This window comes from Maylandia zebra, linkage group LG14, assembly GCF_041146795.1.
Source record: "Maylandia zebra isolate NMK-2024a linkage group LG14, Mzebra_GT3a, whole genome shotgun sequence".
Taxonomy (NCBI): Eukaryota; Metazoa; Chordata; class Actinopteri; order Cichliformes; family Cichlidae; genus Maylandia; species Maylandia zebra.
The window spans coordinates 2847427-2860465 of NC_135180.1; the positions used below are offsets into that span (position 1 = coordinate 2847427).

The following is a 13039-nucleotide window of genomic DNA, read 5'->3' on the forward strand; positions in this document are numbered from 1 at the left end:
TCAGTATGTTTTACATTAAAGCACAGGGACAGCATCTTCTGCCAACATCTACCATTCAAACCGTTGTTGAAGAAATACGAAGTCTTGGGACAGATGTATACATTGAATAGACTAAGCTGATGAACAGAATCAACTTTTTGGGATTTACTTACCTGGATCATTGAGCATGCATCAAGGTGATACTCTTGGCTTGTTTAGTTTCATGTGCTGTTGCTTCCACACTAATACACTGACTAACACAACCATATAGGTTGAGCCAGTAAGACATTCAAACCCTTGTCATTAAAGGTCTTCATTAGTTTTTGTTGTTGATTTTTTTAAATTCTCAGGTTCCTTCTGCTTTGCTGCTGAGACATTCATGTTGAGCATTGACAAGAAGATTGTCAACAACCGTATCACAACCTCTGCCATCTGCCTAATGTTTGGCACTTAGGCTACGTCCACACGTACCCGGGTATTTTTGAAAACGCAGATTTTTCTATGCGTTTGCGCCTTTCGTCCACATGTAAACGGCGTTTTCGGTAACTGAAAACGGAGATTTTTAAAAACTCCTGCCAGGGTGGATATTTTCAAAATATTTGTAATATTTGCATATTACAATAATTCAATAATTAAAATACTTATGATTAGAAACTGCGAAACTAAAGGAGAATTATTATTTTTAAAAATCTGATAATTATAGGAAACTTATTCTGCGTGACCCTGGGAGTCAAGGTGACGAGGATGTCTTCTGACATGTGGCCAAAATTTGATCTTGCACGCATTATGTGCAAAATCAGTTATAGCTACTGATGCTGAATCAAGTATATCATATTGAGAGCATGAGGGTGGGAATGGATGTTTGTGTCTGTGTGTGCCTGTATGTCTGTGTCTATATATCAGGTTGGGTGTCAGACGCCACCTCTCTGGGGACACCTCAGGCCCTCCAAGGTTTGGAGGCCTATCTCCCCCTACCACCACTTCCCCTTCCAGTGGCGGACTCCCTCAGACATCGGTGCGTTGGTGGTTCTTTGTGTCCGGGGATGGGCGTCCAGGTACACACCGGCTCACTCCTTGGCGGCCGCTTATCGGGGCCTGGAGCCTGGGGCTCGCTCGGGCCCCTTCGGAGGTGGGGTGCCCCCAGCCTCTCGGCCTGGGGCTCGGTCACTCAGGCACGGCTGGCTGCTGGCGGAGCTCACGGGCGCGTCACTGCAACTCCCCCTGGCTTCTGCTCCGCGGCTGCTGAGTGAGCCCTCATCTGGGACTCTCCTCAGCTCTTTCTGGGACAGTGGCGCGGCTGCCCCTCTGTTGGTCTTCCTTGGTCTCTTGTGTTCTGGGGGCCTCTGGATGTCTGGAGTTTTGATCTCCTCCATACCTGCTTCATGCCCTGGAGGACGGGGCTGTGGCCCCCCCACACCCTCTAGCAGATTATTACATGAAGGAACCTTTTAAAAAAAACAAGCGCGTCCATGCTCACAGGTGTACACACGGGTGATCACACCCACAAACTACACCCTTTTTGGCTCCTACCTCAAAGCACACTGTGTTCTGTTGATCTTATGTGCTGCACAATAATGTTTAATATTTAGTATTTACTGTCATATTCCCATATATCATTGTGATGTTGTTTATTCTATTACTCTTGTTCTCTTCTGCTTGTTTTCTTTTTTCTTTCTCAACAGGTGATCCAGGTGATCGATAGATGCATTTTTTTCTTTTTTTTTCTTTCTGCTCATTCTGTTGGTTTTTGTTTTTTGCCCTTCTCCCCCGTCCCTCTTCTCAGCTGTTTCTCTTTCCCTCTTTCTTTCTCCCCTTCTTTCCCCCAGTCAAGTCTGTCCCGTATTCAGTAAGTGAAAATAAAATAAACAATAAAAGGTGAATCAAATGGACCATTACGGCAAGGCTGGGATGGTCAATTTGGTAAAGTAAATCCGTTGGGCATCTTTCTTTGCCTTTAGACAACAATTCTGATGGCAAAAGAGCCAAACGGGACAGGCAAAAAAAAAAAAAAAGTATATCATATTTATGTGAGTGCATTGTGTATTGCCGTGTCTGTACAGGTGTCCAGATGTATGTTATGTGCTCGGTGAGAAATTGAAACTGTGTGCATGCAATAAGCAGGTTGGAGGTTTCTCACCTGACTTTAGCAGTTTTATTTCCAACAGACTGATGCTTAAATAAAATAAGAATAAGTGCTGAACATGAATTCATTATTAAACATCACTGAAACTCTATGCAGCCTTACTGACAATGTGTCCATAATTCACAAATATTATGGATGACATTCATTTATCATGAAATGTTGTTCACAGTCACCAAGAACACACAAAGTTATTCTTTACTATGAGCTGTACATTTTTAATTTACATGCAGCTAAAATGTGAATTTGCAAATGAATTCTATCAGCAGGACATTTTTACTGTTTAAACATGCTAACAAGCAGAGTTTGGTGCTGTGATCTTTGGTTTAAAACATGAAATTTAGTCATTTACAGTGCAAAACCATTTTTCTCCTCCATTCATGGTTCCTCACACCTCTGCTTCCAGAGAAAGCAGATCTTTCTGTCCTCAAGGCAGATCAGAGGAACTGCGTCTGCACCCTGGATGTCGATGGCGACACCATCACCAGAGTCATTTCCACTGTGTATTGCACAGAGGAAAGGGAAATGAGAAATCGATGGAGAGTTACGGACTACACCTCTGACGGCAGAGTAATCATGTCGGTGCTCTGCCAGTTTCTGAAGAGGTTTACACAGGGTGCAAAGAGGAAGCCTGCAGAGGAGGAGAGCAGCAGCAGGAGCCCCACTCCACCAAGGAAATGTCTCTGGCTGTGATCAGTAATGAAGCCTTTCTCCAGACAACCCTCTCTTCTCCAAATACACTTCCATCATATCTATCCACTCATGAACAGAGTACTTATCTGCGTCATCACCTCGGTACATAGGTGATATCTTGTCTGACCACTAGGTTCATTTTGGAGAGGTCGAGAGTGGTATCAGGGCTCTTAACTTTGGGGGACTCAGTTGGAGCTGTCTGGTTTGGACCAAGCAGGACTTGACTGGATAATAACCGACTAGCGATTGATTCACCTATCTGAGTCCCCAGCTCACCAATAAGCTCTCATAGCTCCTTGTGTGTGCGGTCATCACTCAAAGCAGGGGTTGAAAACTGGCGCCCATGAGCATTATTTTGGATAATGTCATCTGATTCTGATGGCTCATCATGAGACATTATGGATCTGTCCCTAACTTCATCTACCCCAGACAGTCTCCAACCTCTCCCAGCAACTGGTGTGAAAAGGTTAAAGGAGCCTTGGCCCCTACCAGTCATGTTACTTACAGTAAATTAACAATAACTACAAAAAGAATTGGAAACAAGAAAAATACGAAAGTGCTTATCACCCAGAAAAATACAACACATGTAAATGTAGCCCAGTTAAACTCTAACACGTGTATCTTGGAGAAATGCCTACTAACAAAACACTGAGGATTTTTTTGAAAAGGATCCACAAGATAATTTGGCTGATATCGCAGGTTTCAGAAGTGTCCAGCTCAACCTCAGCGATCGGCAGCGGCTGATCAGATGAATCCGGGTCACGGCACCACTTTTATGTAGCAGATTTCAAATGGTTGACTGCGTTGTGACGACAGACACAGACTGGCTGGAAACTGGATTTATTTCTAAAAGACAAAGTGCAGCAGCAAAATCAGTGTCACACAGCAACAGCAGGCCTCTCCTCATCCTAGTGTGGAGTCCATGCAGCACTGCTTACAATATATAAAAGAAAATACAATCCATCAAAACAACAGTGTGGTTTCTCTCAACAGCCACTAATAATAACTTGTAATATTTAAATCCCCAGTAAGATGGATCAATTACACAATACATATTCAAACAACTTTAACTTTTCCCAACATGGCTGAAAATACTATTCAGTGTGCAGCCTCAGGTCATGAACTCATTATACACATAAAACAAAACCTATACATTTACACATACCTAAAAGACAAAGTGCAGCAGCAAAATCAGTGTCACACAGCAACAGCAGGCCTCTCCTCATCCCTGTTTAGCACAAGTAAGGAACACATAAACGGATGGTGTAACAGATAAAATGCAGTTCCAATTACTATTTTTCTCGTTCAAAGCAATCAAAAACACTTTGGGAGCTTTTAGCCATAAGAACTAATACTTAGCAAAGACAAATACACCAAATTTAAACGTATAATTTAGTACAGGGAGAGGAGCTACAGAAAGTGTGCCTCACCAGTGTGGAGTCCATGCAGCTCTGGCTGGGAAACCCCACACATGCAACATGTTTACAAGTGGCGTCACACTGATTAATGCCCCACTTCAACAGTGACACGTGGAACCTTAGTTTTACAAAAATTTAATTTACACAATAAAAAAAAAACTATATACAATACAGTTTTGAGAATGTTCACACTCCGTAGATTATACCTTGTTTCTGTAGAGAAGGTGATCAGGGTTTTTCTTCATTTCCTGAGACCAGCTGCTCTGGATCATCACCAGCTTGTATCTTCATCTTTTTTTTTTTTGGGGGAAGTCTGTCCTTTCCTTGGCCATTGCTCTGCACTGGGAAACCAAAGTGTGTGATCAAAGGTGAAATAAGGGATATTTTTCCATTGCAGGACTTAGAGGGCTTCAAGTAGTGATAGCTGTTGATCCATTTCTCAAATAATCTGTAAGGATCTGGATTTTTAAGAAAGATACAAATATGCCAAATATACAAATATACAAAAAGAAAAAAAAAAGAAAAAAAGAAAAAAGAAAGATACAAATATCTCTGCTTATATTTGGCTAAAAGCTTGATACAGATAAAGGCATATAAAGCCCCTGCACACCAGCACTGCGCTTACATTATAGTTCAATCAAGAAATAGTTATTATTGATTTATTATTGAATTTTTTTAGTAATCATTATTAGTATTTAATCACATTAGCACAGTGGAGTGACAAAAATATTCCACATACTAGAAATGCTGCTCAGCATTTCATAAAATACATTTTCAACAAATGTTGGAGTAACAACACAGTTACAGGGAAAATGTGTCTGTCTGTAAATATTAACTAAACATTTCTATGTGCTACAAAATAGACATAATTGTAAATGTGCTGAGGTGAAACTATACTTTCAATAATTTTACCACTACAATCTGTTAACCACCGAAATAATCTATGCTGGTCAGCTAGCTAAAAGTATTTACTTTAGCAGCCCAAATCAGAGGCTAACATTAGCATTTGCTAGCGTCAGCCAGGAAGGTCTGAGGCTTAAACTAGGGTTAGTGTAACTTTCCCTGAAACCCTTTAAAGTATACAGTAGAGCCAACTGTAAAACACAGGTATTGATACAGTACTTATTAGAGTCCTAGAATAATTTCTAGGACCATGAAGTTCTCACTTTTCCCAGTTATCCACATCGCTGACTTTCGCTAATCAGCTAGTTAGCAGTCACAGCTGTGTAACACCCAGAGAGACACAGACAGCTAACTATAATATTTATGAAAACTGGTTCAGCCACTGAAGGGCAAAACTGGTGGTATCACAGTAAAGATTATTTTAACATTAACTAAAATGGAAAGCTTAAGTCATGTTAAACCTAAATAACAATTATTTTAAAAAATGAGTCAGCAAAATATTCCTGACTTGTCTGGAGACAGCTGAAACCAGTTAACAAATAAATTAATAATAATAATAATGGATTGCATTTATATAGCGCTTTTCGGGACCCCTCAAAGCGCTTTACAAAGCCACTATTCATTCACTCTCACATTCATACACTGGTGAAGGCAAGCTACAGTTGTAGCCACAGCTGCCCTGGGGCAGACTGACAGAAGCGAGGCTGCCATATTGCGCCATCGGCCCCCCTGGCCATCACCAGTAGGCGGTAGGTGAAGTGTCTTGCCCAAGGACACAACGACCGAGACTGTCCGAGCCAGGGCTCGAACCGGCAACCTTCCGATTACAAGAGGAACACCCAACTCTTGAGCCACGATAGTGGCATTAATTAACAATTTAGAAAGAATTAACAATTCTTTCTAAATAAAAACGCGGAGTCTTTTGAAAAACATTATTTTAATAAAAGGAAACATGAGTTTTAATACTTACCACAGAAATGTGAAGGCAGTTTCTCCAACTTCAGAGTCCAAAATCCAGATGAAGCCTGAAAGAAGCCTAATGGCTGCTCTTGCGCTTACTTTTCCCTCCTTTTCAGGTTCTTTTTCCCACAATGCATTGCAGTAGTTGAGAAATACAGAAAAATACCTGTAAATGACTAATACGGAAAATTCCTTCACGTTTATATAGTAGATTGTACTGTATCTTTACTGAATTTTTTTTACAGTGTGTGTGGTGAGGCAGTTAGATAATATGATTGTTCCAAAGTAAGACAAGAAAGAATGTTCAATGTTAAAGAAAAAAAATGACATTCAAACTTTAGTCTTAAAAATTTTAATCTAAGGAAAAGGGGGATGTCATGTACTGAAATATGGCTGTCTTAATGTGATGACTTTTAAACTGGATGTGGTAGTCCGAAGGAGGCCCCGTTACATGGCTAGTTGTCAGATCGACAGCATTCAATAAAGCAAGAGAAAGACCGTGCTTTATGTCCTGATTTAATTCAGCGTGCTCTGCCTAATTCAGTAATAAGGTGGGCACACAACAGTTACTACACTGAAAAAAAGGGACTGGCCATCTCTTGGATTTATGTAAGCATCTTGCATGTATTTAACACAATTGCCTCATGTTTTAAAGTTAAATGTAACTATATAGTGTAAAAACTACATGATATGCAGAAAGGGTGTATTAAATTGTTCATATCATGTTCAGGTGAAGTAAGTCAATAAGATAGCAACGTTAAATCTCGTGAAACCACGCGTGATTTCATCTCGCGGGCTTTGGATCGTGGTTTAAAAAAGGCATCCATCTCAGTCAAGTCGAGCAGCCAACTCTACGTTTTTGGTATGTCTTGATTTTTTGAATTAATATTTACCATATTTCAGCCAAATGTAGTTAAACGTCTAGAGTGTCGCCATGTAACATGCTAAAAAAGAGCCGTTAGCTTATTTGCTGTTTTATCTGTTGTCAAAGAATTGGCGCTTTTTCATTTGAATTTGTCTTTGGCACAAGAGCCGTAATATCACATTAAACCTAATTACGAGGCACTCATAACATAATTTGGTTTTCTGTGTGAATAGATTTGCCAACTGACTCTTCAGTTACATTGTGTATTTACTGCACCATGGTGTTAGTGAGATTTTGGACATTGAACAGCTTTAGCTAATATCATCAGCGGCATTATGCTAGCTTACATCCCTACCCCTCCTGGCCTCACCTGCTGTCCTTTTGTTTTTGTTTTTGTTTTTTTTGCTGCACATTGAGAGACGACCTCTATTCTGCATTTCACCAGGAGTCAGCTGATGGATTGTGGGTTCAAGGTGTTATGGTAAGAAAGTATATTCTATTTTCGTTTCTGTAACTTAATTATAATGGGTTTTTTATAATTATTAGGTGCATGCATACTCACCCTATTAATACAACTGAGAAATCCAAAATCTGCCATAGGTTTAACTTATACCTGTATGTATTGCCAGAAAGGTGATTACTGGACTCGCATTAATGCACACTTGAACTGAAATGAGGTTGTAACTTGTGGGTTGTTGGGTTGCAAATCAGAAACAAACATCTTTGGATTTTTTTTAATCCCATAAGATCTGGAAACACAGTTTTTATTCAACAAAACATTACTGATTAACCAAGCACAGTGCCTGCTGTTATTTCAAAATAATTTTATGTCATTTCAGATAAAATGCAGCATTCCAGTGCATCCCAACCATGCCTTTACAGTCAAGGTTTCTGACGGAGCTGAGTTTCTCTCTGACAGTCTGCTGAAAGTGTTTGCAAAGTGATCGGGGGAACAGGGCACAAAGCTAAAGGATGTAGCTGCCATTATGACAGTAAGAACTTTAAAATTCTTTAACTACAAAGTGTATATGTATTGCATTAGGTCAGTAAAATTTTTATGCTACATCCATTGAAACAGTCAACTATTACCTGTGAGTACTGATTCCACTAAAAGGATGCCATAATTTTCGTCATGCATTTACTGGCCCACTGAGAAAAATTTATCTTTTTTTAAAAATAAATGTTCTGGAAACTATATATCCATAAAGTTGATGTCAAACAGGAACTTTTGATATTGCTTTGTAGATGCTGGTGTTGCATGTTGACTGGTTTAAAAAGTCAAGAGTTTTTGTCTGGGATCATTTTCTTCTGTGCTACTGAAAAGTTCACAAATCTCTGTTTTCTTTGTTATAATAGTCAAGGATGACATTAATGCTCGGAGTCCCTCATCAAAGTGCTCCGCATCTGTGTGAAAGACAATTGCAACATCTTGGTGCAGGAGTTCATGGTGAGTGTTTTATGAGTAGATTGTGGATTTGCAACCTTTAAAAATGCATTTAGTTATCCACTTGATCCTCATTGGACTGGTTAGGACCAGTAGTCCTCTTTAATAATTTGAAGTTCACATGAGGCCTGGTAGTGAACTCGGCCACCGGCCCTTGAGGCCCCACCCCCACCCCTGTATTAGGGGTCACATCAGTGTGAAAAAACTTTAAATTTGTCATTCTAATGAACAAAGGAAAATCCCACCAGTATTTACATTAGCTTTTGTTTGAAAAAAAAAAAAAAAAAGACCAACTGACCAACAGCTAACCAAATTGTGGGGCTGAAAGTCTAAATTCTAACATCTTCTGAGTGACATAGCCTGGATTTCTGATGGGCCGGTGTCTTTCTAACAAAAACTAATGTAAAGCATTTGAAATTATTATGTTTTTCACCCTCTCTTAGAAACTCTGTTAGACCATGAATGGCAGCATGGCAGGCCACTCTTTGGCTATAGCTATTTACTATGTTGCTTGCATTGGTTTAAATTACTCTAACATTAGAACTGGTAGATTCAAAAGAGATGAGTTTAAAAAGGAATCTTAAAGAAATGTTTTGTGTTTAACCAGGACTTGACTGAGGCCACTGCACAGATTGAGAAAACCACAATGAACATCTGTCTCCAGAGATGCGCCAGGCAATGACTTTTCTGATGTTGTTCTTCAAGATCTGGATAACGTGACCTTTGCAGTAGCCATGCTGTTTGGACCTTTTTTATTCCTTCAACATGAGTTACCCATCACAACTCTGCTACACTTTTGAGGTGATTCAATGGGTGGTAATGGAGTTGGATGCAACTCAGCTCTCAAGAAAAGCTCACAACTAAGACAAAACTGCTCCTGCAACGAAGCTCACTGTTATGCATGTGAGGTGACCAGCTCTAGGTGAGAGGACATTTAAATCTCACACTTGTTCTGCTGCATTTTTGAAGCTCAATTCCAGGAACGGATCGCAGGGTTCATTTTTATATACTCTGCAACTGCCATGAGGACGAGCTGTTTTTTGTTGTTGTTTGTTTTTCCTTTTGCTCTGTACAAGTTCTGTTTGTCTGTTTGGCAGCATTTTTAAATTTCTCTTTGTATTTTTTCTTTCTTTTACTAGTGAAGAGATGTAGCGTGAACAGTTATACAGTCTAAATATCCCATATGGGTCGTGTGAAATGGTATTTTCAGTTTCATTCAGTTGAAGTAAAGAACGTTGAATATTTCTAAGTGTGCTGTTTTGAACCAAGATGTCACAGTATGATCAGTGCTGTAATTTTTGACAGTCACTGTATCAATGTTATTTTTGCGTCTCTTGAATAAAGTTTTTGACCTGCAAGTGCTAATTTCTTTAGTTATTGGGGTAAAATGGGTAGTGTTAATAGGAAGGTGTTTGCCAATTCAGTAACCTAATTTAATGTTAATGGAAACTAACATTACCTCAAATTGTTTAGTTATAATTGTTGTTTAACTGAATCTTGATGTCAGAGGCCTTAAATAGAATGTTTTGATTTGTTCTTTCCCAACATTTTTCAAAAGAAACAGTCTAATTTCTTTGCTGCGATTGATTCCAGAGAACACGGAAGAACTGACATTATTTAACTGTTGATTTATATAGATTCAGTAGAGGAGTAATGTCAGTTTAATTCTTTACCTACTGCAGTGAAATTAGACATGTTGTTTTGAAAGGTTACTGGTGGATGCCAGCAACCATCTTGGAAGAGAACAATACAATCTGTTATAAGGCCTCCATTTGAAAATTGTGTATTTGATACTAGAATATAATAGCAAAATGTAATTTGAAGATAACATATAGTATTTAAGTGACCAAGTAGTATTGGGTAAAAGTTATTGAATCGTGTTGGGATAACGTGAAAAAATTGTGAAGGATTAAAATATTCCAAGAGCTCAAATTACTTCATCAAAACATGTTTAAGTCACATTTTATCAACACAAATTGCACAGGTTTATTGAACATGAATAAATTGTGTTAATTTAACTCAATTGTTTAAGTTGCTTCCAAAGCAAAACATCTGTGTGCAACAAATGTCCACCATTGAATTAAGTAAATCCAACAACATATTTTTTTCAGTGTACTACTTTTACATGCATTACCATGTGGACCTACGATCAACACTGAAGTTCCTTCAACGGTAAAATTTCTTTTATTATGGATTTATTTTTGTGCTTACGGAGATAAATTTCCAATAAAAATGTTATAAATGCAGCAGCTTATTGAGCTTAAATACTAACCTTCATAGCAGAGGTGTGGACTCGAGTCACATGACTTGGACTCGAGTCAGACTCGAGTCATTAATTTTATGACTTTAGACTTGACTTGAAAAAATGTTCTAAGACTTGTGACTTGACTTGGACTTTTACACCAATGACCTGGGACTTGAATTGGACTTGAACCGGTTTACTTGAAAAGACTTGATATTTTACCCCAAATATAAAATGTAACATGCATATTATATAGAGATTGAAAATGTGACATCATTCAGGGGTAAACCGCAAAGGATTCTGGGAACTCGTGGCAAGAGGTACTAGCGCACGCAGGCTTTCAATTGAAATCAGTCACACAGCGATAAAAAGAAACACAAAAATGTCAAGAAGCCGTTGTATTATTAACTGCAATAGCCGGTCGCATGACAGCCACGGGAAGCCGACGGGTAAAGAGATCGGTTGTTATCGGATTACGTCGTTGAAGAGAAATTGTTCAGCCATGTTTCTGAAGTAACAAAGAGGCGACGGATGGCCTGGATTGCAGCCATTCAAAGACCAAATATAACGTCCCAGAACACTCCAGCTCACAGGTTACTCTGCTCCAAGCATTTACACGAAGGTCAGTCTGCTGTTGTAGTTAATGCGTCATTTTCATAACATAATTGGTGATATAGGTTACAAGCAAGTCTGGCGCTGAACAGAAATTGTCGCGCTATGCTCCTTTGTTTATTGTGCATAAATAGTGAATTGTCCTGACACAATATTGCGTTTCGCTTCTGTTATTATGGTACATTGACAAAAACTATACTTTTATTCACAGGATAAAACAGTTTTTTGTATCACTAATTGCCCAGTATGATTACAGCATACAGTATTATTGTCACTGCTACATTTCTGTGATGCTACCAGAAATTATTTCCCCTACTAATTAATTACCATTGAGCTCAAAGGTCCTATTAATAAACGGTTAATGAATGTGTATTTATGACGACGATTTGTGAGACTGGTAAACTTATGATACGTACGATGGTCTTTCGTTCTACACGGTGCATTTCAAGGTCCTGCACCCATCCGTCGGTAAACTGTACCTGGGCTTGTTGCAGTGACCTGAAGTTACTAAACTTCATGAGTGTGTGCACTCACTCCAAGAACCGTATGATTATAAATATGCATATAAATGTGCTACAATGAGATAGCTGACTTCATCTAACTAGCAAATGTTGTCCAGGCTACGTTGGTGATACAGTTTTTTTTAATATGTATGATATTTTTGTCATGCGATTTTAAAGCTGGTCCTACAACCGCATCCAAGAATAACATGCAGCTTATCTCAGAACTGTCGGTGAAAATTATTCTAGGAGCTAGGTTTAATTGAGCTGCATTTTAAAGAGGTGCAATTTCACAATTTGTGTATATTTTCTAAGTTCACTATTTTGTCATGTGTTGAGAAAAACACAGATTTTAAAATTACATGGTCTAATATTTACATTTAGCATAACTGCAACATGCTTTTTTCTTTTTTTTTTTAAAGACTCGAAAGGACTTGAAATTCAAAGTTTCAGACTTGTGACTTGACTCGGACTTTTACACCAGTGACTTGAGACTCGACTCTGACTTGCCTGACATTACTTGAGACTTGACTTGAGACTTGAGGATAAAGACTTGAGACTTACTTGAGACTTGCAAAACAATGACTTGGTCCCACCTCTGCTTCATAGGCTATTGTAAAAGCTCAAGGGATCGCTATTTATTCAAGTTTCAAATTCGCGTTTGTAAAATAGTTTAAAGTCAGAGTCCTCAAAAATTGCGCATAAATCACTGTACACAAGAGTTTGAAACAAATTTCAGGTGAATTTCACTCTGTACAACTACAACGGGGAAAAGGGGAAACCTTTTTATCAAAGGCACAGTTAAATAAAGTGACATATTTCACAGTACAACGACTTTATTATACACGTTTCGTTTGTTTATATATTAATTTTTTATTCATTCATTTGAATATTTTTATTTATTTTTCCCGAATAAATGTGATTTCTTTTCTTTAAATATTTTTTTTTTAAACGGAGGGACTAACTCGGTTCATTTTAACAAAGGAAATAAGCAGACTTAATTAACGTGATGAATTTTCTTTATGGCTTTCAGTTACTTGTTGTTTATAAAGAGACGAATTCATGATCAAAAAAACATTACATATTACATATTCAATAATTAAAATACTTATGATTAGAAACTGCGAAACTAAATGAGAATTATTATTTTTAAAAATCTGATAATTATAGGAAACTTATTCTGAATCACTCCGCGTCGCCTGCGTGACCCTGGGAGTCAAGGTGATGAGGATGACGTGTAGCGCGGCAGGTATAAAAGCAGAAGCCAACGTTCGAATTTGGTT

General features: G+C 38.5%; 1 long non-coding RNA gene across 1 annotated transcript; it reads left to right on the plus strand.

Moving 5' to 3' along the window:
- The first annotated feature begins 6668 nt into the window (after positions 1 to 6668).
- Positions 6669 to 9760, plus strand: LOC143422008 (uncharacterized). Its single transcript, XR_013101591.1, has 4 exons — positions 6669 to 7439; positions 7798 to 7950; positions 8315 to 8405; positions 9010 to 9760. It is a non-coding gene; the product is annotated as an uncharacterized LOC143422008 (long non-coding RNA).
- The last annotated feature ends 3279 nt before the right edge of the window (positions 9761 to 13039 follow it).